The sequence below is a fragment of the Heterocephalus glaber genome, unplaced genomic scaffold, assembly GCF_053883595.1.
Source record: "Heterocephalus glaber isolate CG9 unplaced genomic scaffold, H.glaber_assembly_v1.0 deba00001479, whole genome shotgun sequence".
Classification (NCBI taxonomy): domain Eukaryota; kingdom Metazoa; phylum Chordata; class Mammalia; order Rodentia; family Bathyergidae; genus Heterocephalus; species Heterocephalus glaber.
The window spans coordinates 5848320-5874109 of NW_028258316.1; the positions used below are offsets into that span (position 1 = coordinate 5848320).

Genomic DNA, 25790 nt, shown 5'->3' on the forward strand with positions numbered 1-25790 from the left:
ATTGCCAAATTCAAGCCCAGCCTGGGCAGATCAGCAACTTAATGAGACTCTGTCTCAAAATAAAAAATAAAAAAGGGCTGGGCACGTAGCTCAGTGTGGAGGCCTTGGGTTCAATCTCCAGTACAAAAAAAAAATTATTTTTGGCCAGTAAAAGTGTCAGGAACTTACACTCCTCTAGGAAGCAGCTCTTTCCTTACCTTTAACATATTTCTATTTATTCTGTAGTAATACATGTTGATTATATGTGTTTTTCTATAAATGATAAGACCTTAATATAATGTATTTTATTTATTTATTATTTTTTGTTTTGTTTTTTGGTACCAGGGATCGAACTCGGGTCCTTGCGCTTGTGAGGCAGGTGGTGGAACCACTGAGCTAAATCCTCAGCCCCTATTTTGCTTTTTAATTCTTGTTGTTGTGCATTATTTGTCTTTGTTTGTATGTTTGTTTATTGGACCTGCTAGAGGTCTACCTAATTTATTAGATTTTCAAAAACCCAAGTCACAGCATTATTTTCTACTTTCTTACTTTTTTCTGATTTATTAGATTCTCTTTTTTATCTTCATTGATTCTTTCTGTCTCTTTTCCTTTGCTTTCTATTGTTTTTCTTTTTCCTAATATCTTGAGCTGGGTCTCAACTGATCGACTCTTACCCTATTTTATTTGTTGAATTCCTAACATTGGTGCATGAAATCCCTCCTCTGACATCTTTTTTTTGTTGTTTTCTTTTTTGGTATCAGGGATCGAACTTGGGTCCTTGCACTTGGGCAGCAGATGGTACGAAACCACTGAGCTAAATCCCCGGCCCTTCCTCTAACATTTTAACCACTTTCTCATATGTTCAGATATGTGGTATTTGTAGCATTTTTTCTTTTACATAGTTTGTCATGTAGGTTTTATTTAAAGTTATTTACTAAAGTGGCCTTTAATTTTCAAATGGTTGGCTTTTTAATTTAAACTTTTGTTAATACTTAGCAGCTTCATTGCCCTGCAGTCAAAGAATGAAGCTCTTGCTATATCTGCTTTGAAGATTCTATTGAATTTTTTCTTTATAGTCTAATATATGATCAATTTTCATAAATGTTTGATGGGCTCTGGCAAAGAAGTGAGTATTTTTTATTTGTAAGGTACAAACTTCAATTATTAAATCAACGTTACTGTGTTCCATCCTAATAAATGTGGGTCAGGCCTACTGTTCAAACATGTCAGAGAGAGAGCAGGTCACAGACTCCTCTTCCTACTGGGGTCTTGACTTGAATTTGCCTCATATTAACATATTAACTTGAATTAACTCATATTAACCCCAACCTTCTATATATTTATTCATTCATTCATTTATTTTTGAGTCAGGGTCTTGCTATGTAGTTCAGGCTGATCTTGAACTCACTATGTAGCCCAGACTGGCCTCAAATTCACAGCAATCCTCCTGCCTCAGCCTCCGGAGTGCTGGGATGACCGGTGTGAGCCACCACACCCAGCTCCAACCTTTATGGTTAACCTTTTCTTGTCCCTCCGTTTCAAGTTGATTTCTTGTAAATACCACAGAGAAGGGTATTCATCTTACTTTATTCTTATCTAGCCGGAGAGTCTTTGCCATTTACTAGGAAATGTAAGGCATTTACATTCATTATTAACACCAGTGCCCTGCAGCTCACACCCAAGGGAAAGCGGCTCCTCTTCATTTCTCCTTCCCATCATTCTGTTAGGTTTTCTGCCGTGTGTGTGTGTGTGTGTGTGTGTGTGTGAGCGCGCGCATGTGTGTGTTGCTGTGGATGGAACCCAGGGCCTCATGCATACTAGGCAAAGGCCCCTCCACTGAGTTCACCTCACCCCATTTTTACATTTTATTTTGAGGCAAAGTCTCACTAAGTTGCCCAGGCTGGCCTCCAACTTGTGATACTCCTGCCTCAGCCTCTCCAGTAATTGGGAATACAGTCTGTGCCAGTGTTCCCACATTAAATTATTTTGTTCTGAGACAGAGTCTTGCTCTGACACCCAGGGTGAGTTCAAACTCCTGGTCCCAAGCAATTCTCCTGCCTCAGCCTCCCAAGTAGCTGGAGGTATGGGTGTGCACTACTTTTTTCTTTTTGCACCAGGGATTGTACTCGGGATCTTGAGCTGACAAGGCAGGCAGGGGAACCACTCAACTAAATCCCTGGCCCAGGTGTGTACCACTTTGCCGGCTATTATGTGCTACGATTTAAGATTATGTTTTACATTTTGTTCAGTGTGGTGATGGTATTTACAATTATCATTCAGACTTGGTTCTTTCAGAAAGGGTCTCTGCCTGGCCTCCCTGTTACCATTCGTCCCCTGCATTACCGTTTTTGCTGCTTTCTCTCATTATCCACGACGCTGTTTTCCCCACTTGAGACCCTTCCTAAACTTTCTAGCCCCAGCTGCATGTATTTCTTAGGATCACGTGACAGATGGCTGCACTGGGTGGCTGGCTCAACATGTCAGACACAGCTGCGAGTTCAAGGCCAGCCTTAGTCTTTTCTCTTCTGATCATATTTGGCAAAGAGCCTCCTTCCTCATAAAGGCAACTTCACAGATACTGGGCTTAGGACTTGGCCCTGCCTTGGGATCCATGACCCAGCCCAGGACAGCCTGCACGTCCCCTTCGGCACCTCAAGGTGCCTGTCGCAGCTTCCCGGGTGCCCTGTGCTGTCCTGTTCCAGCTCACAGAGGTCAGGTCTCCTCCCAGCTCCTTCCTGAACCAAGTGGGCTGTGTGCTACCCCTGTCCCGGGTCCCAGCAGACTTCTGCCAACTGATGGTGCAGGGTGAAGACAGGGTCCACTCCTGCTCCGGTACTGAGCCCAGGGTTTTTCTGTAGGGTTTTTTCTTTTTTCTTTTTTGGTGCCGGGGATTGAACTTGGGTCCTTGTGCTTGTGAAGCAGGTGGCCAAACCACTGAGCTAAATTCCCGGCCCTCTGTAGGGTTTTTGGTAAGCTGAAGTCCTAGCATCCACTGCTCCTGCAGGGCTCCCTGGGGTTTGCTTCCCAGAATGCCTTGCACCACGAAAACCCTCTTTCTGCTCTCTGTCCCTGAGTGACAGGGAATATTACTTCAGTCTCCTGGAAGACAGGGACACTTGTCCAGTTTTCAGACTGGCACAGATTCTAGGTCTCTGAGTGACCACAAAAGTCAGAGAGGTTCTGAGCATGTTCTTACTTTTGTCCCTGCTTGTATCACCTGTTTTTTTTAACACCCCCACACACCACTGGGGATTGAGCCCAGGGACTTTGCACTGAGCTCCATCCCAGTCCTTTTATTATTTTTTATTTTAAGACAGCATCTCACTAAGTTGCTCAGTTGCCCAGGCTAAGCTTCAACATGTGATCCTCCTGCCTCAGCCTCCCAGAGTGCTGGGATTACAGGAGTGATCTGCAAAGCTGGCTTCCCCTGAGGGGTCTCTACCTCAAAATCATCTTTCTCCAGCTCCCTGATAGGGAGCTAGCAACTATTCCTGCTTCTTTTTTGTTATTATTTATTTATTATTATTTTTTTTTGGTACCAGGGATCGAACTTGGGACCTTGTGCTTTCGAGGCAGGTGCCAGAACCACTGAGCTAAATCCCTGGCCTCCTGCTTCTTGAGCATCAACTTTGCCTCAGGTGCAGGGTGGTTCTGGGGTGAAGCCAGATGCATGGGCTTCCAGGTTTCCTGGTTGTTGATGGCTTCCATCTCCCTACTTCCTGGCTTTAGTGCATGGTCTGTTTGTTATTATGTTTTCTGATGGTTGATTAATAACCCTGCTCAGTCCCTCCTACTCTTAAATTTTAATTTTTTAAAAAATATTTTGAGACAGGCTGTCAATAAATCACTAAATTGTCCAGGCTGGACTTGAACTTGCAATCCTCCTGCCTCAGCCTCCCAGTGTGTTGGGATTACAGGCGTGCACACCCCCACCCCCTACTGGGGACTCCTGTCAGTGGGAAGGAGGACCAGGCCATCAGGGCCTGAGAGGATGTCAGAGCTGTCCTCTTGGCCCCTTGTGCAGTCAGCTTCCCTGTCTCTCGGTGCCAGCCCCAGGTGGCAGCCCCTGGTTTGGCAAAGGCGTTTCCACCAGCGGGGTCACAGCCCAGCCTCCTGGACCGGGACCAAAGCCATTTGCTGGCCTCGGGCTTTGAGTCAGGCCCAGCTGGGTTTCCCCATCCTTTATTTGCCCAATCCTATTAATAATTAACGGTGCAGTAATGAGAATTGCTGTTAATAGAATCCACTGCCATCCCAGCGTCTGCTCCCCACCAAGGGGTTCCCCAGAGGGTTCCCGCCACAGGCGCCTGTGACCCCCACAGCCTCCCCTCCCTGTGGAGCCTGCTCCCCACTCCCGCCCTCGCCTCCTCTCCTACTATCTCCTTCCCCGGGTGCCAGCAATCCCTCTGGAGTGGGGCCTCCATCCCGCCCAGGAGCCTGGGCCTGGTCCCTTGGCTCTGGTCAGAGACAGGGCTGGCAGGAGGCAACATTCCGGAAAAAGACGCCCATCCTCAGCAAAGGGCAGGCCAGGCAAGGGAGTGGGGTGCCTCTGGAGGCCAAGCCCCACACTGCCCAGCCCTCGGAGCCCCCAGAAATCCGGGGAAAATGCAAATCCTGGGGGGTCTGAGGGTGGGTCTGGGGCTCTGCTGTCTCCCTGGCTGCTGGTCAGGGAGCCCCCAGACTTGAGTAGCAGGGTGGAGGGCTTGGGAGTGGGAGAGGGGCCGGATTCTGCTGAATCAGGCTGCAGAGCAGTGTCCTGTGACCCCCACACACCCAGAGACCAGCCAGCCCCCCACATGCTTGGTCAGAGGTAGGGGCTCAAGAGCTCCGAAGGATGGTAGACAGTGATGAATTATAGGTCACCGGAAACTCTCTCTTTGATTTATCTTAATTTTTCAATTATCCATAGTTAACACGTATTACTTTTGGAAATGGATTTAGCTCAGTGGTTCTGGCGCCTGCCCTGCAAGCGCAAGGACTTGAGTTCGATCCCCGGTACCAAAAAAAAAGGAAATAGAGAACAATTTAGTTTATTTTTTGGAAGAACAAATGTTCTCTTCCAGCTGGGCATGGTGGTGCACACCTGTCATCCCAGCACTCAGGAGGCTGAGGCAGGAGGATCACCAGGAATTCAAGGCCAGCCTGAAATCCATAGGAGACTCTGTCTAAAAAACAAAAGAAAAGAGGGCTGGGGATTCAGCTCAGTGGCACCACACCTGCCCTGCAAGCGCAAGGTCCCGAGTTCCATCCCTGGTGTGGTGGTGGGGTTTCTCTTCCTTTCCCTGGAGCTCAGTCAGGAGGATCAGTGGATTCTCTTAGCCTTGCTCCAGGGCCTGCATGAGGGCTGGGGGTGGATGGGAAGGGGAGAGAAACCCCTTCCTCCCTGTTTGGCCTCACTGGAATCTAGAAAGATGGGTGGCAAAGAGCTTTGAAAATGAGCTGGAGTTTTCTGCTTCTGGGGGCTGGGAGATGGGGAGCCATTGAGTGTTCTGAGCTGTGGCGGAGGGAGCAGCGCTTCCAGACTGGACCCGTGGTGATTTCCATGGCCAGGTGGCCAAGGCGGCAGGAGGATGACCGCCAGTATTGACTGAACTTCGGGCCAAGATGACCTTCTTCATGAGATCCTTGTGACAGCCTCAGCACATCCGGGCCTTCTCCCCATTCTGCAGATGTGACGGCTTAGGCTCCAGCCGGCCCAGCCAGGATGGGGACCCGGGCCTGTGTGACTCCTCAGCTCCACCAGGAGAAGGGAGAGGAGGAAGGCAAATGAGCCCCCGGGCAACCACCTCAGGCTCTGATGGGGCAGAGAGGAACAAGACAGGCAGCCACCCACTCTCACAGTCTTAACAGTGGTGACAGGTACACGGGTGGTGACAGAGCCCAGGGCCCCCAGGGGGGGCCAGGCCATGAACTGGCGAGGGCAAGGCCCAGAAGCCTGAAAAGTGGCCGAAGTGGGCCAGAGGGGCTGAGCCTGCAGGGCTGGGTGGGTGGCAGCCCAGGGAGGCTCGGCTGAGTTAGGCCACAGAGGGTGTGGGCCACATGATGAAACCCACAGGCCTCTGTGGGGCAAGGGCAGGCGGGGTTTTCTTGGGGACCTGGAAGGGGCTGGGGCTTCGGCACAAGCAGGAGGGAGGCAGGGGAGGTGTCGAGGGACCAGGACCAGGTTTCGGCAGGGACCTCTGGACTGGGTGACCTCCGGCCTCTGTCTCACGTCCACTCTGCTGCCCCATTGGTCCCCTGCACCTGTGCGGCAGGTACGGATAGCAGATGAGGTCCCTGCGGCTGGCAAGGTCACACTAGCTGGTGTTCGGGACAGGCTGGTGTCCTCACACCCGGCTGGTGACAGACACCTTTGTCAACATCGTGTGAGAGCCACATGCCAGGGCTGGCCCCTGCTCATGGTCACCAGAAGGCACTGGCCCTGTTCCCCAACCCCTTGCGAGCGGAGCCCAGGAGGCCCCAGGGGGGAAGACACAGGGGCAGGGGTTCAAGGCTTTGGCCGCCTGACCCGATGCCGGCTGCAGGTGCTCAGGTGGGTACTTGTCTCTCTGAGCCTCAGTATCCTTATCTGTGAAATAGGAAGAACAAGTCACTACTGCGTGAGGATCAAGCAGGGTGACAGCAGGGCCAGCAAGGGCAGGAACTGGCCAGACAGAGCAGGCAGCAGCCACAAGGGGCGCTCAGGGCCTCAGGCGGGAGGAGTGCCGTTGTACTCACTGCCCTGGACTAGGCACCCTGATCCCGAGTGGGCCTTGTGAGATCTGCTGCCCGGGGGATTCAGGGGCCCTCGCTGTGCTGCCTGCAGGATCCTGAGATTAGGGGACCCAGCCCCCTTACTTCCGCTGAGGCCCTGGGAGGTGGAGGCCTTGCCGGTGGTCCGCACAGCTGGGTTTGAAAGTGGACCCCCACCCGCTCGGTTTCCCACCCGACACAGGGTCCCCAGGCCTGGCCTGGTCTTTTTGGAGCCTCAGTGCCCGGAGCTCCTGAGCTCCACTCGCTGCCGACAGTGACAGCACAGCCGATCGAGGGTCCCACCCTTCCCTGTCCCCCCAACCCCACACAGATGCCACCAGCTGGGTACATGTGCCAGGAAAGCCAGCCATCTGCCAACCCCGAGGGCCTGTGGCAGCCCAGAGCGGCCCTGGAGAGCTCTGCACTCCGAACTGGCTTGGGGAGGTGCAGCCCAGACAGATCAGGGCTGGGAGCTTCAAACAGTGGAGTGAGAGCAGCCAGAGTCCGGCCTGAAGGCACCTGCGACTCCTGAATCCTTCCTGGATACCACGCTGCGGGGACAGGGCAGGGCACAGAGCGGCTGGACAGACCGTCGCATGGCACGAAGCACTTGGCAAGGAGCTGGGGAGCAAGGAGGGCACCCCAAGGAGCCTTTCTGTTGAGGGACCTGAGGCCCATGTTCGGCGCGCCTGTCCCGAGGCCTCTCTGCCACACCTTCAGGCCCAGAAGTGGCTGTGGGGCTGGGGCTGGCATCTCTCTCCAGGCCCCAGGCAAACAGTGCTTCTGTCCACCGGGGACTCAGTTTCCCCAGCCCTGGCGGGAGGAGAAGGGAGCCCAGGCTGCGGGCGACACCTGTGCGACGCTCAGGAGCCGGTGACACGGCTGCCTCTCCTGTCCACCCCTCTCGGGCCTCCGGGGCCCATTTGTGAAGTGAAGGATGGGCCAGGGAAACCCCGTAGGCCAGGCGGAGGCGGCTCGGTCCTCCCCGTCACCTGGCCGCGCCTGCAGCCCGGGAGGGGCGGGGCATGTTGCCATGGAAACGCCCCCTCCTTGGGCGAGATGGCTGGGAGGGGACAGAGAGGAGACAAGATGAGGCCGGGGTGCCCCGATCCTGCTAAGGAGAGGGACAGAGCCGCACACGGACGAAAATGCACCCACCCGACCCCGCAGTGACAAAGGCCTCGAGAGCCAGACCCGGAGAGTGAGAAGCCCACAGCCCCCAGGGAAGGGGAGGCGACTGCGCAGGGGTGGGGGGCCAGCACGAGGAGCGGGTGGGGAGCCCCAAGGCGCCCAGGAGCGGAGCCGAAGTTGGGGCCAGGCCAGAGAGGGCAACTGTGAAAATACAAATTCATCCCGGGGGAGTTTCTAAACTCTTCCTGTATTTCTCCAGAGAGTGAGTCATCGCTGTACCTCCCGCTTCTCCATCTGCTTGGGGAGATGGGGGCTCCTGGCTGAGCACCCCAACATCGTCCTCCCCTCCCCCTTACTCTCCCCCCGGCCCAGCAGGCTTTACCTGCCTCCATCCTGGGGTGACTGTGACTGGCAGCCACACTCTGGGTTCCTCCTACGAAGACTCCATCCGCAAGGCTAGGATTAAAAAAACTCCGCTGTCGTCGCGGCAGTCTGGCACCCCCAACCGGGACCTGGGGAATCTTCCTCCGAGGACGAGGAGCCAGGCTGGGGGAAGGGCACAGGCCGGGCATGGGGGGAGCTGCAGGCCCAGGATGGCTGGCTGGAGCCTGAGGCCACGTCTGCTTTCCCTGGGGCACTGAGCCTCAGTTTCCCCCTCTGTGGGGTAGGGGGCGGGGCCAACCTCCTACCTCTGGAGGGCCTCTCTGGAGTCTGGGCAGTTTCAAGGCCCCCCGGCCAGTGCTCTTCTCAGGTTCGAGGAAGAACTGAGGCCCACATTGGAAAGATAGGGTGCGCCCAGCTGTGATCCCAGAGGCAGGAGGATCACAAGTTCAAACCCAGCCTGAGGCAATTTAGCAGCTCAGTGAGACTTGTCCCCTGCTCTCTGTGCTACTGTGGGTGATTCCAACTCCCCACCCCTCTGTCCTGCAGGAGAAGCTGTGCCCCGGGGTGCACAGAGGGCTCCCCAGCCACTGGACAAAGCCTGAGCTTCTTGGGACCTGGGGGGGGGCACCCCAGCTGCAGGTGGAGGCCAGCTGGGCCTCAGAAGCCTCTTCTTATCACCCCAGGGGGCAGGCAAACAAAAATGGGTGCCAAGCAGGAGAATCCGCATAACAAGCCCACTGGGGCTGAGGGGAGTAGGGCTCAGAGAAGGCAGTACCTTGCCCGGGTCTCACAGCCAGCAGGGCTCCCCAGGGCTCCTGGATTTAACACCAACACCAACACATACGGAGGGAGCTCTGGTGCTGACCCCTCCACGAGGCCACCTGTCACCCCCGTGCTGCTCTTGCCTCCTTCCTGCTGTGGTTCAGGGTCCACCCCTCCCCGAGGGTCCCTTTGGGGACAGCAGAGGCTCAGAGATGGGGTTGCTGGGGGCGACCCGGAGGCACTGTGGGCACTTCCTGTCTGCAGAGGCCCCGTCACTGCCACTCGCTGACGGACACTGTTCCCAGAAGGTCACTCACAGCAGCGCTGCTGGGCCCCCCGAGCCCACTTTCCTTACGACTTTCTCCCCACAACGTGGCTGGATGCCACTGGGTTCTGGGGTCACCCCTGCCCCACAAACCCCGTCCCATTCTGCCCAAGGTGGAACCCCAGCACCCCCCAGAGCCACTCCAGCTGAGGTACACTGTCGACCTCCTGACCTTCGCGACTGGAGCTGTCAGAGTTGCTTCCATTTATTTACAAAAAGGGTGCACATTGTTTTTCAGAAATGAGATTGACAGGAACCAAACAAATAAAAGAATGCTGGGCATGGTGGTGCACACCTGTCATCCCAGCACTTGGGAAGCTGAGGCAGGAGGATCTCCACAAGTTTGAGTTCGAGGCCGGTCTGATCTACATAGTGAGACCCTGTCTCAAAAACCCTAACAAGAAAGGAAATCCAAAGTGGCAAGATAAAATTGTAAATACCAGGATGTTCTTGCAGACAGGAGGTGGACAGAAAGTCCATCCCCAGCTCCCCTTAGTAGCTGCTCGGCCCTGGGGCCCCCGCTCCCTGGCATCACAGCTCCATGTTTGGCCATTTATACCCTGGATGTCTTTGCACCATGCCAAGGAAGATGCACAGGGCCATTCTGTGGAGGAATCCCCAGAGCATCCCCAGAGGAGGTGGCAGAAATGCAATTGGAAATGGCTCCTGCCACCCTGAGGGTCTAGGCCCCCGGGGCTCCCATGGAGGGCAAGAGCCCAGAGGGGTCACCTGGACTCTTGGCAGAGTTTGCTGGTTGCAGGGCACACTCTTGTGGTGGTGAGGCACTTCCACCTGGGCTCATTTGTTACTGCAGCACAGCTGGGCCTTGCTGACTGATACAGGTGCACCCTGCCCAGGGGAGGCCTAGCCCAGGTCCCTGTGTGCATGGTGAGACATGGATTTTTCTCCTCTGAGCTCACGAGGAGGAAACAAGTTTAGAGGATCTGGGACTCTTACCCAGGAACACCAGCACCCATGAGTCCTAATCATCCCCATGCTAGTCGCCATCCAGGGTTTTCATTTGCTACAGAAACAACTTTTAAAAGGCCAAAAAAAGAGAGACAGAAGGGCCAGGGATTTAGCTCAGTGGTTTCGCCGCCTGCTGCCCAAGCACAAGGACCTGAGTTTGATCCTCGGTACCAAAAAAACCCAACAAAAACAAAAAAGAGAGACAGAGAGTAGAGAGAGCAGGGTGGGAGGAAGAAAACAAAGAAAGGAAAGAAAGAAAGAGGGAAAGAAAAAGAAAGAAGGAAAGAAAGAAAAGAAAGAAAGACTGCTAGCCAGGTATGGTGATGTAACCTGTAATCTCAGCACTCAGGAGGCTGAGGCAGGAGAATCATTCCCAGTCTGAGACCAGCCTGGGCTACAAAGTGAGTTCAAGGCCAGCCTGAACTACAAAGCAAGACCTTATCTCAACCAAAAAGTAATAATAAAAGAATGCCTGCCATCAACAACTTGAGAGAACTGGAATAAAGGATTTTTTAATTGTAGAAAAATACACATAACATAAAATTTACCAACTTTTTGTGTGTGTGGTGCTGGGGATTGAACCCAGGGGCTTCGGACTGAGCTACATCCCTAACTCTTTATTTTTTGTTTTGAGATAGAGTCTCACCAAGTTGATAAGTTGCCCAGGCTGGACCCGGACTTGAGATCCTCCTGGCTCAGCCTCCCACAGATGAGATTACAGGCAAGAGCCACCATGCTTGGCAATCTGAACCATTTCGGGAGTGGGGGGTGGGTGAAAAAGGGGTCTTCCTTTGTAACTCAGACTGGCACCGAACTCACCTAGTAGCTCAGGCTGGCCTCAACTCGTGGAGATCCTCCTGCCTCAGCCTCCCTGGTGCTGGGATGATGGCAATGGCAGAGGCCACCACCTGTTTTCCTAGTGGTTTGATTTGCATTTTCCCAGGGCTCAGCGAAGGAATGTAGGTGTTCAAATTCCCTGGGCCTGCACAATCCCAGGACCTCGTCCTATAGGAGGAGGCAGGGGTCCGGCGCTCCTGTAGGTGTTGGAACTGCTATGTCTCAAAGTCCGTGACTCCCAGGTAAGTGGGGCTGTGACCTGCAGCCCACTGAGCAGGCGGGGCCCCCATCCAGGTACCATCCTGCCTGGGCCAACCTCTGCTGATGACATTCGGCGTTCACCCTACTCCACTCCCAGGTCGGCCCTCCTGGCCCTCCAACCCCCACCACTACCATCAGCCACAGGACCCTTATACCTGCTGCTGTCCTTGCCTGAACTCTGTTCCCAAGACAAAAGAGCCCTGAGGTGGGCTGGAGAGTGGGAAGGTGGGTGTGTAGGGTACGGGACAGGGACCAGGCAGGTGGTGAGGATCTAGGCACCTCCCGATGGGGACAGTGACAGGGAGGACAGCTGGGGACACTTCCAGGGACCTGGCTCCTAGGACTCGAGCTCCGTGAAGCTCTTGAGAGAGGAAGAATGGGGGAGAGAGGAGGGAGGCGAGACCGCAGAGACAAGCACAGCGACTTCCCGAGGCCACTGTGCCCCGCCGTGCCCAGGCCTATGCCATGGGGGAGGCCGAGGCAGGACGGTCACATGTCCGTGCCTAGCCTGGGGAACTTAGCGAGACCCTGTCTCAAAAGAAATAAATGAAAGGGCTGGGGCGTAGCTCAGGACTGGGGATGCACATGCACACGCACTCTGTGGCTGCGCCCACACGCGGAGGACTGCGGGCGGGGTCAAGGACAGGACTGGAGCCCAGCATCCACGGGGAGCCTCTCTCCCCAGCCTCAGTTTCCCCATCCACAACCCTGGAAAGAGGTGGTGGGCTGGCCATGGGGAGCCCCCCCCCCCCCCCGCCTGCTCATGGGGCAACTGTAGGCCCTGCTCCCGGAGCCCACGGTTTTCCAAGTATTTAAGTCCCCTCGGAGGTTCCCAGGCTCGGCTCCACCTGGCCGAGCCGCCCCGCCTGGCGCTGCGCGGGGCCACATTTGCATACATATTAACCAGAGCAGCGAAAAACGCAGACGTGCGAACCATGTGGACGGCTCCACGCGCACAGCCTGCCAGGAAATCAATCATCTGGCTTCTTACAGGAAACCCGCGGGGAGGAGGAGGCGATGCGGCCCGCCCGGGGCTCCGAGAGGCGGGAGCCGCGGGTGTCGGTCCGGCCGGCAGAGGGGAGCGGCCCTGGGCCAGGCTGGGACGGGACTCGCCAGTCGGGCTCCGTTTCCCGCTGTGTGACCCGCCCAGCGCACTGCCTCCGCACCCGGAAGGGGTGGGGCCTCCCTGCAGGGCCGCAGGGCTGCTTCCAAGGCCCTGGGCTCTTGGCCCGGCCCGCAGTGAGCACCCTGGGGCCCCCTGAGGTGTCCCGTTCACCCTCCACCTCCACCTCCTCACCTGTAACCTGAGGGGTTTTCATTGTTTGGTTTTTTTGAGACAGGGGCTCACTGCATAGTTCAGGCTGGCCTCGAACTCCTAGCGATGCTCCTGCCTCAGCCTCCCCCACCCCAGTGCTGAGATTATGCCTGGCTCTCTTTCTTTTTCTCTTTCTTTCTTCCTTTCCTTTCCTTCTTTCTTTTTAGATAGAAGTGACAAACATTCCTTTTATTGTTCCTAGGGTGCCTGGCTCATTTTCATGGGAACCTCTAGCTCTGTTGGGGAGGGGCTGTGACCCCAAGAACTCGTGGGTCATGCCCCAGGGCTCCCTGCTAATCTAGCACGGGGCCTCCTGACAGACAGGCCAGGCTGGGGTGGGGGGCACCTGAGCAACCACCCCTGCCCGCTGTGAAGTCTGCTGACCAGTTGAGGAAACTGAGGCCCAGGGAGAGGTGCCAAGGCCGAAGCTGGAAGTGAGGGGAGCCAGGATGGGGACTTGCTGTGACTGAAGATGCCCCCCAAGCCCAGCCCCATCGGCTGCAATGTGGGGAAGGGGCACTGCTGGCCAGCCCCGTGTGTGGCCCCCAGGAAGGGCCTGCTGGGAAGGGGCTGGAGGAGCCAGGACTCTGAGTGAAGGCGGCACAGCCCAGCCCTCATTCGCTTCTTGCATGCTGGCATGAGGCACAGGGGTGACCAGTGAGCGTCCCCGGGCCTCGGGCAGTGCCGTGCTGGTCACTGGTGGGGAAGGGACACCTCACCCCTGAAGCCACCAAGCTCCCTGAGGACCTGGGCTTGGAGGAAAAGGCCAGGCTGGGTGTGGGTGCTCTTCGTCCTCAGAGTGTCCCAGCAGGGGGACAGGGCCACCTCCACAAGGCCTGTGGGTCGCAGCTGGGTGCTGTGGGAACAGAAAGGCCACTGGCACTGTGTCTGGTTGTGTGACCCTGGGCCAGGCCCTGCCCTCTCTGGGCCGGGTGGCTGAGCTGCCCCTGCCTCTCTGACCCCCATCTCTCTCCCGCTCCTCTCTCAATGGCAGTGGCAGTGGTGTGGGTGGAAAGGAGTTACAGGAACCCGCTGGCGCAGTCACCCGGTGGCCCTCACCTCCAGCCACCGGCTCCAGCTCCAGCTCCGCATTGCAAACATTCCTGCCAGCCTGGGCTGCAGCCCGGAAGGGGAACGGCCTGGCCTGCTGCCTGCCTCAGACAGCAGTTTAACCCCTTCACGGCTGGCAGGCAGGGCTGGGACAGGGAGGCTGGGGAGGGTGGCTATTAGAGCCCCCGATTTCCATGCTGGATCCACAGGCGGACAGCCAGGTGGCCCCGGGCTGGGGCCTCCCTGTTCAGAAAAGCAGCCAAGCCTCAGGGCTGCCTGGAAGCAGGGCATGGGGCAGCCTCGCAGAGGAGGAACAGCTCAGCCCAGAGGAGGAACAGCTCGGAGTGCTGCCTGGAGGGTGGGGAGTGTGGGACCTCGTGGCGTGGCCACCCCTGGCCTGGGCCCTCATCATGGGATGGCAGGGAAGAGCTGGTGAGGGGTTTGTGCTTAGCACCGAGAGAGTTCCTCAAGTGAAGAACGACCCGGGGGGGGAGAGAGAGAGAGCGCGTGCTCATTGTCCTGTACACCTCAGATCCACTCCACACAGCCACCAGAACACCTGAGCCACACCGAAGTGCCACCAATAGGACACCTTTCAAATGGCACCCTGCTGGCCGGGGGAGGCAGCAAGCCCAGGTTGGCTGGGGCTCCCAGGAGCAGTCGCGGACTCCCGCACACAGCTGGCGCTCAATACATGCATCTGTTCGACAGAGCGTTGGCGCTGGGAGGAGCCGAGAGACCATGGAGGCCCACAGCGCCCTGACTGGTGAGGAAACTGAGGTGCAGTGGAGGCCTGGGTGGCAGGGCTGGTTGTCCTGGGTACCAGGGAGCTTTGGGCAGCCAAGGGGCCACAGTCAGAGACCAGAAGCCAGCAGGGCTGCCAGCCCTTGACTTTGGTACCCAGCAAGGCTGCCCGGGTCTCATGGGGCTTTGGGTCTCATCGGGAGGCAGAGGCTGTGAGAAAGAAGTGAGAACCATTTGTGAATACAGTCGGGAAACCCACCTGTGAAACATCAGGCCCTCTGCCCCTCAAAGCTGGGAGGAGGGCAGGGGCGAGGCTCAGGGGCGAGCACTTGCCTGGATGCAGGTGGCCCTGGGTTCATCCCGGCCCCCAAAGGAAAAGCCCGCAGAGAAAGGAAGCTGGTGGACACTTCCTCTTCCTCCTCCCCCTTCTCTTCCCTTTCTCTTCCCACTCCAGCATTACCCAGGATGCGGCCAGCTCTCCTGCCTGAGGCCGCAGGCTGGACCAACCTGTGATGCCAGGTATGGGGAAGCTGAGGCCCAGGGAGGCGGAGACAGTGGCCCAGCACCACAGAGCTCTGAGCAACCCGGCTGACTGCTCCCTCACGGCCTGCCCCTGTCCCCTTTCCGCCGCTGCCGCCACTGCCTCCCCAGTGCCCCAGTGTCATCCAGGCCCCAGCCCGGCTGCAGCCCCAGCCCCAGCCCCAGCCCCAGGCCTGTGTTGTGCCTGCTCTGGTCTGTCTGCGTGGACAGCAGGCTTGGCTGGAGTTCTCCTAAGTGCCGCTGAGCTGAGCCGAGCGTGTTGAGACTTCCCGGGGAGAACCACGCCCAGGATGCCCCCGGTGCAGAAAATCCTGCCTGGGCAGGACAGGAAGGGGCCAGGCAGGCTCTGTTCTGCACATGCCCCAGCAGGACAGATGATGGGAGGAGGGCTGGGCTCCTTCCAGCCTCCTGGGTGACCCCTGTGCAGCCAAGGGATTTTTTGGTTGCTGTTTTTTAACTTTTATACAGGCTGGCCTCGAACTCACTATGTAGCCAGGCTAGCCTCAGAACTCTCAGCAGTCTTCTTGCCTCAGCCTCCAGAATGCTGGGATCACAGGCAAGCACCACCATGCCTGGCTCACAAGGTCTGTTTTGGGGCTCAGGGTCACCCTCTGTCTCTGGACCCTTCCAGACAACAGAACTTTCATAGAGGCCTTGAACTTGAGGTGTCACCATGGCCAGGCATTCTGGACCCCTTATTTTGGCCAGAGATCCTGTCCCTCCGTGAAGTCACTTTCGTGGCCACATGGCTCATGACCAGTAAGGGTCGGCCCGGGACATGGGTGTTTGGGGTAACCAGGTGACCAGTCCCCCAGGCAGCAAACCCACCCCCAGCCTGGAGTCCTGCTCCACCTGACTTCCCTGGCTCACCCTGCTCCTTGTCTGGTTAAGTATTTAATCTGCAGCCTCAACAGGAGATGAATATTTTATCTCATCTATTTATTATTTGTTTATCACTGGCATCTGTCCATCCTGAGTTCACTCTGTACTCAAGCCTTGTCGACACAGCTTGCCCACACCAGTGCCCATGGCCCTGAACTTGCAGAAAGAATGCACACAAATGCACATGCACGCACGCACGAACACACACACACACACACACACACTCTCACAGTCTTACCTCACCAGCAGTGGTGGTGCACACCTGTAATACCCGCACTCTGGGTGGCTGAGGCAGGGGGATCACAAGTCCAAGCCCAGCCTGGGAAACATAGAAAAACCCTATCTCAAAATAAAATTTAAGATTTTTGTCCATGGCTCTATTGATATAGTGTATTACACTGATTGATTTGCATGTGTTGAACCATCCCTGCATCCCTGGGATGAATCCCACTTGGTGAGGGTATATGATCTTCTTGATGATCTTCTGCATTCTATTTGCCAGTATCTTATTGAGGATTTTTGCATCTATGTTCATTAGTGAGATTGGCCTGTAGTTCTCCTTTTCAGTTGGGTCTTTCTCTGCTTTTGGGGATCAAGGTGATGCTTGCTTGTTTGTTTGTTTTTGGTATCAGGGATCGAACTCGGGACCTTGTGCTTGCAAGGCAGGCGCTGGATCCACTGAGCTAAATCCTTGGCCCGAGATGATGTTTGCTTCCAGGAATGAATTTGGGAGTATTTCTTCCCTTTCAATTTCATTGAAGAGTTTAAACAGTAGTGGCAGTTGTTCCTCCCCAAATGTCTTGTAGAATTCAGCAGTGAAACCATCAGGACCCAGGCTTTTCTTCGTTGATAAGTTTTTAATTACGTTTTTTCAATTTTGTTGATTGATATTGGGTTTTTTAGAATTTTTGCGTCTTCTTCATTCAATTTTGGTAATTCATACATATCTAGGAATCTGTCCGTTTCTTCTGTGTTTTCCATCTTATTGGTGTATAGGTTCTCCAAGTAGGTATTGATGACCCTCTGGATTTCTGCTAGGTCTGTTGTCATTTCATCCATTTCATTCCTAATTGCATGGATTTGGGCCTTTTCTTTCCTTTTTCTGATAAGGTTGGCTAAAGGTTTGTCAATTTTGTTGATTCTTTCAAAGAACCAACTCTTGGCTTCATTGAGTTTTTTGTATCCTTCTCTTAGTCTCCATGGGGAAAAAGAATCAAAGTATATTATGTAAAGGTACAAATCTTCAGTGATGAATGTCATTATATTATATACCTAAAATGTACCAATAAAATTAATAATAATTTTAAAAATTAAATAAAAATTTTAAAGGGATGGTATGTACTCAGTGAGAAGGCCCTGGGTTCCATCCCTAGTATTAAAAAAAAACCCCAAAACCACAACTTACATCTTGCACTTCATAGATGGGAGCAGCCTCACTTGGAAATCAGGGTGGAGCTGTCTGATTAGGGTGAAGCCTGCTTGTGATGCAGTACAGAGCAAGTACTCAAGAAATAGGGCTGCATTATTATTATTGTCGTTGTTCACATGGGGTTGATGGGGCTGACACATCCATCCTTCAGAGCCTCTTCACATCAAAGACAACCAACTTTACTCACCAAAGGCTGAGAAACCAACCATGTAAATGAGGCCAAGAATCTGTCAAGTGATGGTTCTGCCCATAATGAATAGAGGAGAGCTTCCCATTGGTTATGCAAATATACCAGTATCCTATTGGCTATACAAATGACTTGTGTGACCAATCGGATACTCAGGAAACAACTATAGTGCTGTCCAAGGCTAGATCATAAAAGGTACGGTGGCTTCAGTCTTCTTCTATGTATTTCTCACTCTGGGCCAAGCCAGCTGCCTTCTTGGGAAGAAACTCAAGCAGAGGTCCATGTGGCAAGGGACGCAGCCCCTGAGCATGACATTTGGGCAGGACATCTTCCATCTTCAGTAAAGCCTCCTGATGAATGTAACCACAGCGACATCTTGACTGCAACTTCAAGAGATACCACAGCGTGGCCACTGCCAGGGGGCATATTGGCATTTTTGACCCACAGAAACTATGAGCTAACAAATGCTTATTGTGTGTTTTTGTTTGGTTGGTTTTTGGGTTTTGTTTTTTTTTTTTGGTACCAGGAATTGAACTTGGGTCCTTGCACTTGCTTGGCAAGCGATGGAACCACTGAGCTAAATCCCCGGCCAGTTTTGTTTTTTTGAGACAGGGTCTTACTATGTAGTTGAGGTTGGCCTTGAACTCACCATGTAGCCCAGGCTGGCCTCAAACTCAAGGTGATCCTCCTGCCTCAGCCTCCTGAGTGCTGGGATGACAGGCGTCCACCACCACACCTGGCTGGAGCTAGTCTCTTAACCTAGCGTTTCTCAGGAGGCTTTGACTATGGAATTCTGGTGTCAGAGCCTTACAGAACTCTGTGGAACACACAGCCAAACTGCCACCGCAGCTCCTACCGAGAGTACTGGAAACTACTGTGCCCAATATAAACCCGGAAATATAGCCTAATGTCCATAGTGGGACCAGGGGCTTTGGACAGAGACAGGATGGCTGGTTGGCCACCACAGGACCCTCTCTCTCACCTCCTTTCCCAGCAGAGTGCCCGGCTTGTCCACACACAGCCTGGTCTCAGTCAGGATCCCGGGGGACCCATGGTCGCCCACGGACCTCAGCCATGTGGGGGCCGCCATGGAGTTGCAGTCTCCGCAGTGTGGAGCTCGTCAGAGAAGGAGCCCGCTGGCCTGTGGGCCCCAGGGCCCCCAGGGTCTCCTGGACCTGGGGTCCTCTGGCCCCTGGATGCTGCAGCCCCCTGAGCACCAGGGCCTCAGAGCCTCTGCAGTCTTAAGACGCAAGCGACTGGAAAACACCATTGGACCCAGAAAACTTCATTTCACGGGCAACTTTTTGAGAGCGAATCTACCCGTTTCTTCGAGGGAAGGCAGTGTGGAGAAAACCACATTCCTTCAGGCCTCTGGGGCTGCGTGGGGGCAGGGACAGGAATCTTTCTGCTCACTTGAAGGCAGGGGCCTTTTTCTGTATTAAAAATATAATTCTACCCTCCTGTCGCTTGTCTTTCCCGGCCTGGGCATGCTGGGGCCTGGCTCCCTCTGGCCAGAGCGCCATGTGAGTGCCGGGAGGAACCCAGGGGACCTGAACAGGAGGTGACAGCAACGATAGTCACCCAGCTCCTCCAGAGCACTTGTGACCTAGGAGAGTTGGTGGAGGGAGAGAGAGGGTTCAGAGAGGGAACGTCAGCTACCCAAGGTCACACGGCAGCAAAGGGCAGAGTCAGGATGACCCCACAGACACCGGATGCACCTGAGCACCTGCTGTGGGAGGACTTTGAGGCGGGAGGGGGACAAGGCCACAGGGACTGTCAAAGAGCCTCGCCCCCAGCCAACTGGCTCAGCACAGTGGTTCCCTATGTGGGGTTCCTGGGGCACCTCCGAGGGCCCCTTGTTGGGTGAACACAACCCTTCAGGCAATAGAAGCAGGAGCGAGTTCTCCAGGCCTGGGTGGAATGAAGAGAAGAGTTAGCTAGGAATCTGACTTACTGCAGGAGGGGCACTGAATCCACTGGGCAGTGGCACCTGCTGTCTTACCTGCTGCCTTGTGTTTGTTTGCCGTGCTGGGGATGGAACCCAGGGCCTCCTCCTGTAAGTCAGTGCTCCCCCACCCAGCTACACACCGCCCTTTGCCCTCTAGGTGGAGACAGGGTCTTGCTAAATTGCCCAGGCTGGCCTCAAACTTGCAGTCCTCTGGCTTCAGCCTCCCCAGTAGGTGGAATTAGAGGCAAACGCCATGGTGCCCGATGTATCTCTCCTTTAAAATGGGGATGTGGCTCAGCGCTAGAGTGCTTACCTAACGTGTGAGGGGCCCTGGGTTTCATCCCCAGCAGTGGCGAGGAGGAAGCGGAGGAGGAGGAGGAGGAGGCAGGGTTTCCTGACCCCCACCCGCCCTGCTGACCACACAGGGGCCCCCCTGGGTCCTGGCTCGCTGCTCAGCCCCCACGAAGCCTGTCCTTGGGAACAGCGCGGGCTCTTGTTCCAAGGTTTGCCGAGAAGTCCCATTCACCCTCAAATTCTCATGGAAACCTGAAGGAGCGGAGGAACAGCCGGGCCTGGGGCGGGTTGGGGTTTCACATGCCACGGGCTGACATCTGCCACACGCAGCCCCTGACAGGGTCCACGGCTTCCTCCACCCACCATGAGCTGGGGGTGGCGGCCTTGGAGCCCCTGACCCCTAGCCGTGTCTCCTCCGTCCTGGTCCTGAGGCCCTCGGTCCCCTTCCAGGTGGGACAGGACACCCTGGGGAGGGACAAGCCCTCTGGGGGTCTGGTACAGCTTCAGGGGGACTCTGCTTCGAGATCCACACCAAGCTCAGCCAATGGGCGCAGATCTCCTCGCGCTGGACCGTTATGCCCAAGACTGGCCCTAAATGATCCCCTCTCCGGGCGGGGACCACGACTGGTTCCTAGCTGTGTCCTGAGAGCTTGCCCTGTGCCCAGAGGCAGACTGAAGTCTGAAGGCATCACTAGGCCGAGCTCAGCAGGGACAGGGCGGGCCCACAGCCTCCGAAGCACCTCCATCCTGCACTGGTCTGGGTGCCCTGGGATCCGAAGCCCTCCCGGGCAGGTGCAGAGGTGCAGGGCGCACCTGTGGCCACAGCAGGGGCATCACTGTCTGGATTTCTGGGCTGAACACAATGCCAAGCATGCGGCAGGTGGGCGCTCTGGTGCCGCTTGGTGTTTGGGCAGACTTTCTATTTCTTTCTTTTTTTTTTTTTTTGGTACCGGAGATCGAACTCGGATCCTTGCACTTGCGCAGCAGGTGGCGAAACCACTGAGCTAAATCGCTGGCCCTCTATTTCTATCTTTTTTTTAATCCAGGGCCTTCACACAGAGCTACAAACCCAGAGCTTCTCTTTTAGGCAGGATCTTGCTAAGTTGCCCAGGCTGAGCTTGAACTTGCAATCCTCCTGCCTCCATCTGCTAGGGTGCTAGGATTACAGATGTGCACACCAGGCCAAACTCAGACACTTAAAAATCAACTAAGCCAGGCGTGGTGGGGCACAGCTGTAGTCCCAGCATTCAAGAGGCTAAGGTAGGGGGATCGCAAATTTGAGGGCAGCCAGGGGGACTTAAGAGACTTAGCAAGGCCCTGACCCTGTTTCAAAACAACAACATCAACAACAGCAACAAAAACCAGGCCAGTGCAGATCTGTAATCCCAGCACTCTGGGAGGCTGAAGCAGGAGGACTGAAAGTTGGAGCCCAGCCTGGGCAATCTAGTAACTTAGCAAGACCCTGTTTCAAAAAATAAAATGGAGCTGGGGTCGTAGTTCAGTGCAAAGGGTCTGGGTTTAATCCCTAGTACCACAGAGCAGACAAGCTAGCAAACAAAAACCAACATTAAAGTACAAGGATAAGGACTGCAGATTATTAGTGGAAAATGTTTTTTTTTTTTTGGTACTCGGGTCCTTGCGCTTGATGGAAAATGTATTAAAAAAAAAAAAAAAAAAAGGCCCTGCCCCCAGGCCATGGCCCTCTCCACTTCCGCCCCATGCACAGTGGATCCCAGAACATAACAGGTGCTCCAACCTCTTAGAGGGGACTCTTAAGGGATTTCGTCTGCAGAATCCACGAAGAAGATGAGCAGATGTTTGCTGAAGACACAGGAAACCGAGCCAACCCAAAACCCTTTGCTCAGGCTTCGCCTGGCACCAGGCAGCAGTGACAGCCACGTGCATCACAGGTGACGTTACAGCCACCGACGTGGCTCACCTAGTGCGGTCCCATAGGAGCCTGACCAGTGATGTCACGGCCACCTGAGTCTGTGTGAGGACACTGCGGGCTGCAGCGACATCGCCTGATGACACATATCTCAGAACCTCTCCCTACGGGTGCCACACTTTCCCACTCCGCCAGACCCGCAACAACCCGTGTCCACATCCCCGTGGGGCAGCCAAGCTCAGAGGCATCCATGAGGTCCCCACGGTTACTCGGGGTAGAGCACTAGGCACTTAGGCACTAGGTCTCTGGTTTCGTGGGGACATCTGCCACCACGCATCTGGCCCCCAAAGAGGGGGACCCCATCTGAGAGCACAGCAGGTGTCATGGGCGTGCAGGAGCGACCCGGGCAGGTGATCACACAGTAGGTCACCGCACCACAATCAGGCGCACACGGGAGTCACGGGGACAAGGACCGTGAATCGGAATCAGTCACACAGTAAAAGCACGCTCGGATGGGCCGGACCGGAAGTGTGAACTTCCAAAAGACTGAGCTACCTCAGGCCAGTTTCCATCCGGGTCTCAGGCAAGCAAGGGGGTATAGAAGGAAGATGTGGACTGCTTTGCTCAATGAGCAGAAGACTCAGAGGCTTCCTAGGGAAGGGGTGCTGCCGCAGTGTTGTGACGTTGGAGTCAAAGGTTGGATGAGAGCTAGGGGTGGTGGTGCACGCCTGTAACCTAGCGCTCAGGAGGCTGAGGCAGGAAGATCGTCATGAGTTTGAGCCCAGCCTGGAATACACAGTGAGACCTTGTCTTAGAAAACAAACAAAAAGTTGGACAAGACAAACCTGGTGCTCTCAACTGCCTGACCCTCAGGCTCCTCATCTGAAATGTGCAGGGCTGGCTCGGGTGCTAGGACTCAGGAGAAAACAGGACAGACCAGAGAAGGCCCTTACCTGGCTCACTGCCTACCAGGAGGGGACGGTGGCCGGGTTCAGACCCCAGCTCCAGGGACAGACCCCCTGAGGCTGAGGCGGGCTCTCTGGGGTTGGTGGTGACACAGGGTGGCACCTACTCCATGGCCGAGGGCAGCACCAGGCCAGGGTAGTGCCTGGCTGGCGGGAGCTGTTTCCACTGCTGCTGTTGTCATTGTTAGCAGGACAACCTGAAGGCCACATCGGGTCCAAAGGAAACGCCAGAAATCACAGAGCAGCCGAGGACTGAATACTCCTGAAATCCTCAAAAAGGCACCAAGTTGGGTCCTTTGCCACCAAGCACAGCACCCCACTCCGCTCTGCTCTGGGTGCCAGGCCGAGGCTCCGGGGCCGGCTGCCTCTCGCTCCCTGCATCCTCCCAAGAGCCCCGTGTGAGCTCCTGCAGGTCCCCCAGGCTTCCTGGGTCCTGGTGCTGAGTGGCAGCTCTGTCCCCCTTCCCCTCAAGGCCAGTTGGACCCTGAAAGGTTCTTAGAGGAGGGGACGCCAGGGGCAGCCACTCACTCCTGTCTTGTAACCTGCCACTGTCTCTCCTCGTGCGTGACACACAGGGCAACGTCCCCTGGGCGTCACTGCTGAGCCAAGGCAAGGCCGGGCATTCGGGGAGAAACGGTTCCCCCAAATGAGGCTGTGAACCAGACCCAGGGGTTCCTGACCTCGTGGGGCTCACAGTCTTGGGCACAAGGCAGACGATCAGGGCCGGAGCACACAGGTCAGAAACCCAGAGGCAGCCGGGTGTGGTGGCACACGTCTATAATTCCAGCACTTGGCAGGCTGAGGCAGGAGGATTGCTGCAAGTTTGAGACCAGCCTGGGCTACACAGCCAGATTCTGTTTCAAAAACCAAACCAAACAGAAACCTAGAACCAGCCGAAGAGATTGGCAGGAAGGGGTGAGGAAGGGGGAGGGTGCTCCAGGCGGAGCCCATGGCCCGGGCAAGGCCTGGAAGGCAGCGAGAGGTGGATGCAGGAGCGGCGAGAAGTCCCCTCCGCCTCCCTGGCTCCTCCCTGGCCCCCAGTGTCACCGGGGGTGGGCAGGAGCTCTTCCTCCCAGCGCACGCGTGGGACGATCAGCTCGGGACAGAGGGCAACTCCTGGCTGCTCCAGAGCCGCCCACCTGGCCGCCTGCTCCCCCATTTTGCAGAGGAAGAAACTGAGGTTCCAAGAATGTCCAGCATCCCTCCAGCCCAGCATTTCTGATCCTCTCTGGGGACCTAGGACGAGCCTGAGGTGCCAAGTGCCCTCCCCCGGGGAGGGGGGGGCAGGAAACAGCCAGGGAAGGGGTGACTCGCGGTGAAGGAAGGAGGGGGCGGGTCCGGGTCGCAAACGCCACCAGGCAGGGAAAAGCGGAGGAATGTGGGTGGGAACGGGGAGGACCTCAGGGCAGGCCCTTCGGGGAGGGGCCCGCGGCTCCAGGCGGCACCCCCTCCCCAGGTGGACCCCACTTCCCGGAAGACGCCACCTGCAGCTGGGCGGGCGCGGGACCGCCGCCCCCTCCGGGCCGCCCAATCAGAGGCGCCCCCGGTCTGCCGGCGGAGGCTGCCGGGCCAGGGCTCCAGGGCCTTCCCGGGGGCGCCCCCCGGCCTGACCCGGCCTCGGCACCCCGTCTCCCCCCGTCCACACCCCCAGCCTCATTAGCACCGACGCCCGTGGTCCTCCCCTCGCTTTCCAGTGGCTCCAGAATTTAAAGGTTAAATCCTAACCTCGTCTCAGCGGTTCTCCGGCTTTGCTACCCTGCGCCAGTGGCTGGTAATTATATGCATCTCCGAGCAGCCAATCAGCTGTCAGACTGACAGATACTGATCTTTTCGTTTTATTTTTAGCTCTGTGCTTCCCCCTCTAGTTGCAAAAAAAAATTCTGTTTGTTCTGCGTGCTGCTGCCGGCTCTCGTCTCTACCAGCCAGGCGGGAGCTGGCAGCCAGAGGGGCTGGAGCCCAGAAAGGGGGGACACGACGTGCCCCCCAGTCCTCCCCAAGCTGCGGCCAACCCAGCCCCGTGCAGCCCCCCGAAAAATGAGGGAGGCTGGCGCTGCAGGCTGCTGGCAGCAGGCGCCCTTGAGACAGCGGCCGTCCTTGGCCTTGGGGACAGCAAGCCCTGCCCACGCTGAAGGTGGGAGAAACAGAGACCTCTGGGGAGAGACGGAGCAGGCCGAGGAGGGGAGGAGCAGAGCCTGCTCCCACACTCCCCCTGGGACTGTTGCCAGGACTGGAAGAAGGGGGTGCACTGGCCACCGGAGAGGGGGTGCACAGAGGGCCCAGCTCAGGCTGCAGGGCCAGGCCCAGGCGCCCCGCTGCTGCACCAACCCCAGCCCCACTCGAGACCACCACAGGGCTCTGCTGCAGGAGGGGCCAGTGCCCTTGGGAGCCCTTTGATGGGGTCATCCTGGAGGGTCCTGTGGCTTCCTGTAGCCTGGCAGGTTGGAGGCTTTGTCCAGATGGTTGACACAGGAGCGAGGCAGGCACGGAGGAGCAGCGCAAAGAAGAAATTTCCTCCCATCCTGGTGGCACTGTGCACCTTGCAAAGCATCCCTGGTCCCCACAGTCTCTGCTCCTGTCCTCGTAGCCCCAGGAGGAAGGGAAGGAGGCTTAAACTGGGCCCTGAAAGGGCAAGGGTCACCCCCTTTCTGATTGGCTCTGGGTCTGGGGGTGGCAGTGTGGCCTAATGGTTTGGGCTTTGAGGCATGCTTGGTCTGGGTTCAAGCCCTGGGGTTGCTACTGACCACCTCTGTGATGCCCAGTCAGGGGCTCAGGGCCCCAGTGTCCCTGACAGGGAAGCGAGTCTCAGCCCCACCCCCAGCTCCCAGGGCAGCTCCGAGGAGCAGTCACCCCGTGTGGGAACACGTGCCCACCCAGTGCCCCGTGAGCAGCTACGACCAGTGCCTCCGCTTGGCGGAGGGATGGGGGAAACTGAGGTTCATGTGACTCCTAATTGGCAGAACTGGGACTAGAACCCTCCCTCCCTTTTTTTTGGCTTCCTTCTCTCTCACACCACAGATGGCACTCGAAGGAAAAAGCAGAGGGAGTGCGTGGAGAAGGGAATTCGGAGACCCAGTGAGATGGAGGGAGGCAGAAGCACTGTGATCAATTACTTGGGCTATAAATTTCTGCAGTTTTGCAAAGTGAGCACACAACCTCAGAGATGCGGAG

The 25790-nt window shown here is 56.1% G+C and overlaps 1 long non-coding RNA gene across 5 annotated transcripts; it reads right to left on the reverse strand.

Moving 5' to 3' along the window:
* Positions 1 to 245: 245 nt before the first annotated feature.
* LOC110350153 (uncharacterized) lies at positions 246 to 24691 on the reverse strand. Of its 5 annotated transcripts, XR_015439828.1 has the most exons (4): positions 24348 to 24691; positions 23303 to 23476; positions 9609 to 22819; positions 246 to 8298 (listed from the first exon to the last, which is right to left on the reverse strand). It is a non-coding gene; the product is annotated as an uncharacterized LOC110350153 (long non-coding RNA). The 5 variants fall into 5 exon arrangements; XR_015439825.1 differs by having other exon boundaries at positions 9609 to 23476; positions 24348 to 24690; XR_015439826.1 differs by lacking the exon at positions 24348 to 24691 and having other exon boundaries at positions 23303 to 24324.
* Positions 24692 to 25790: the final 1099 nt, after the last annotated feature.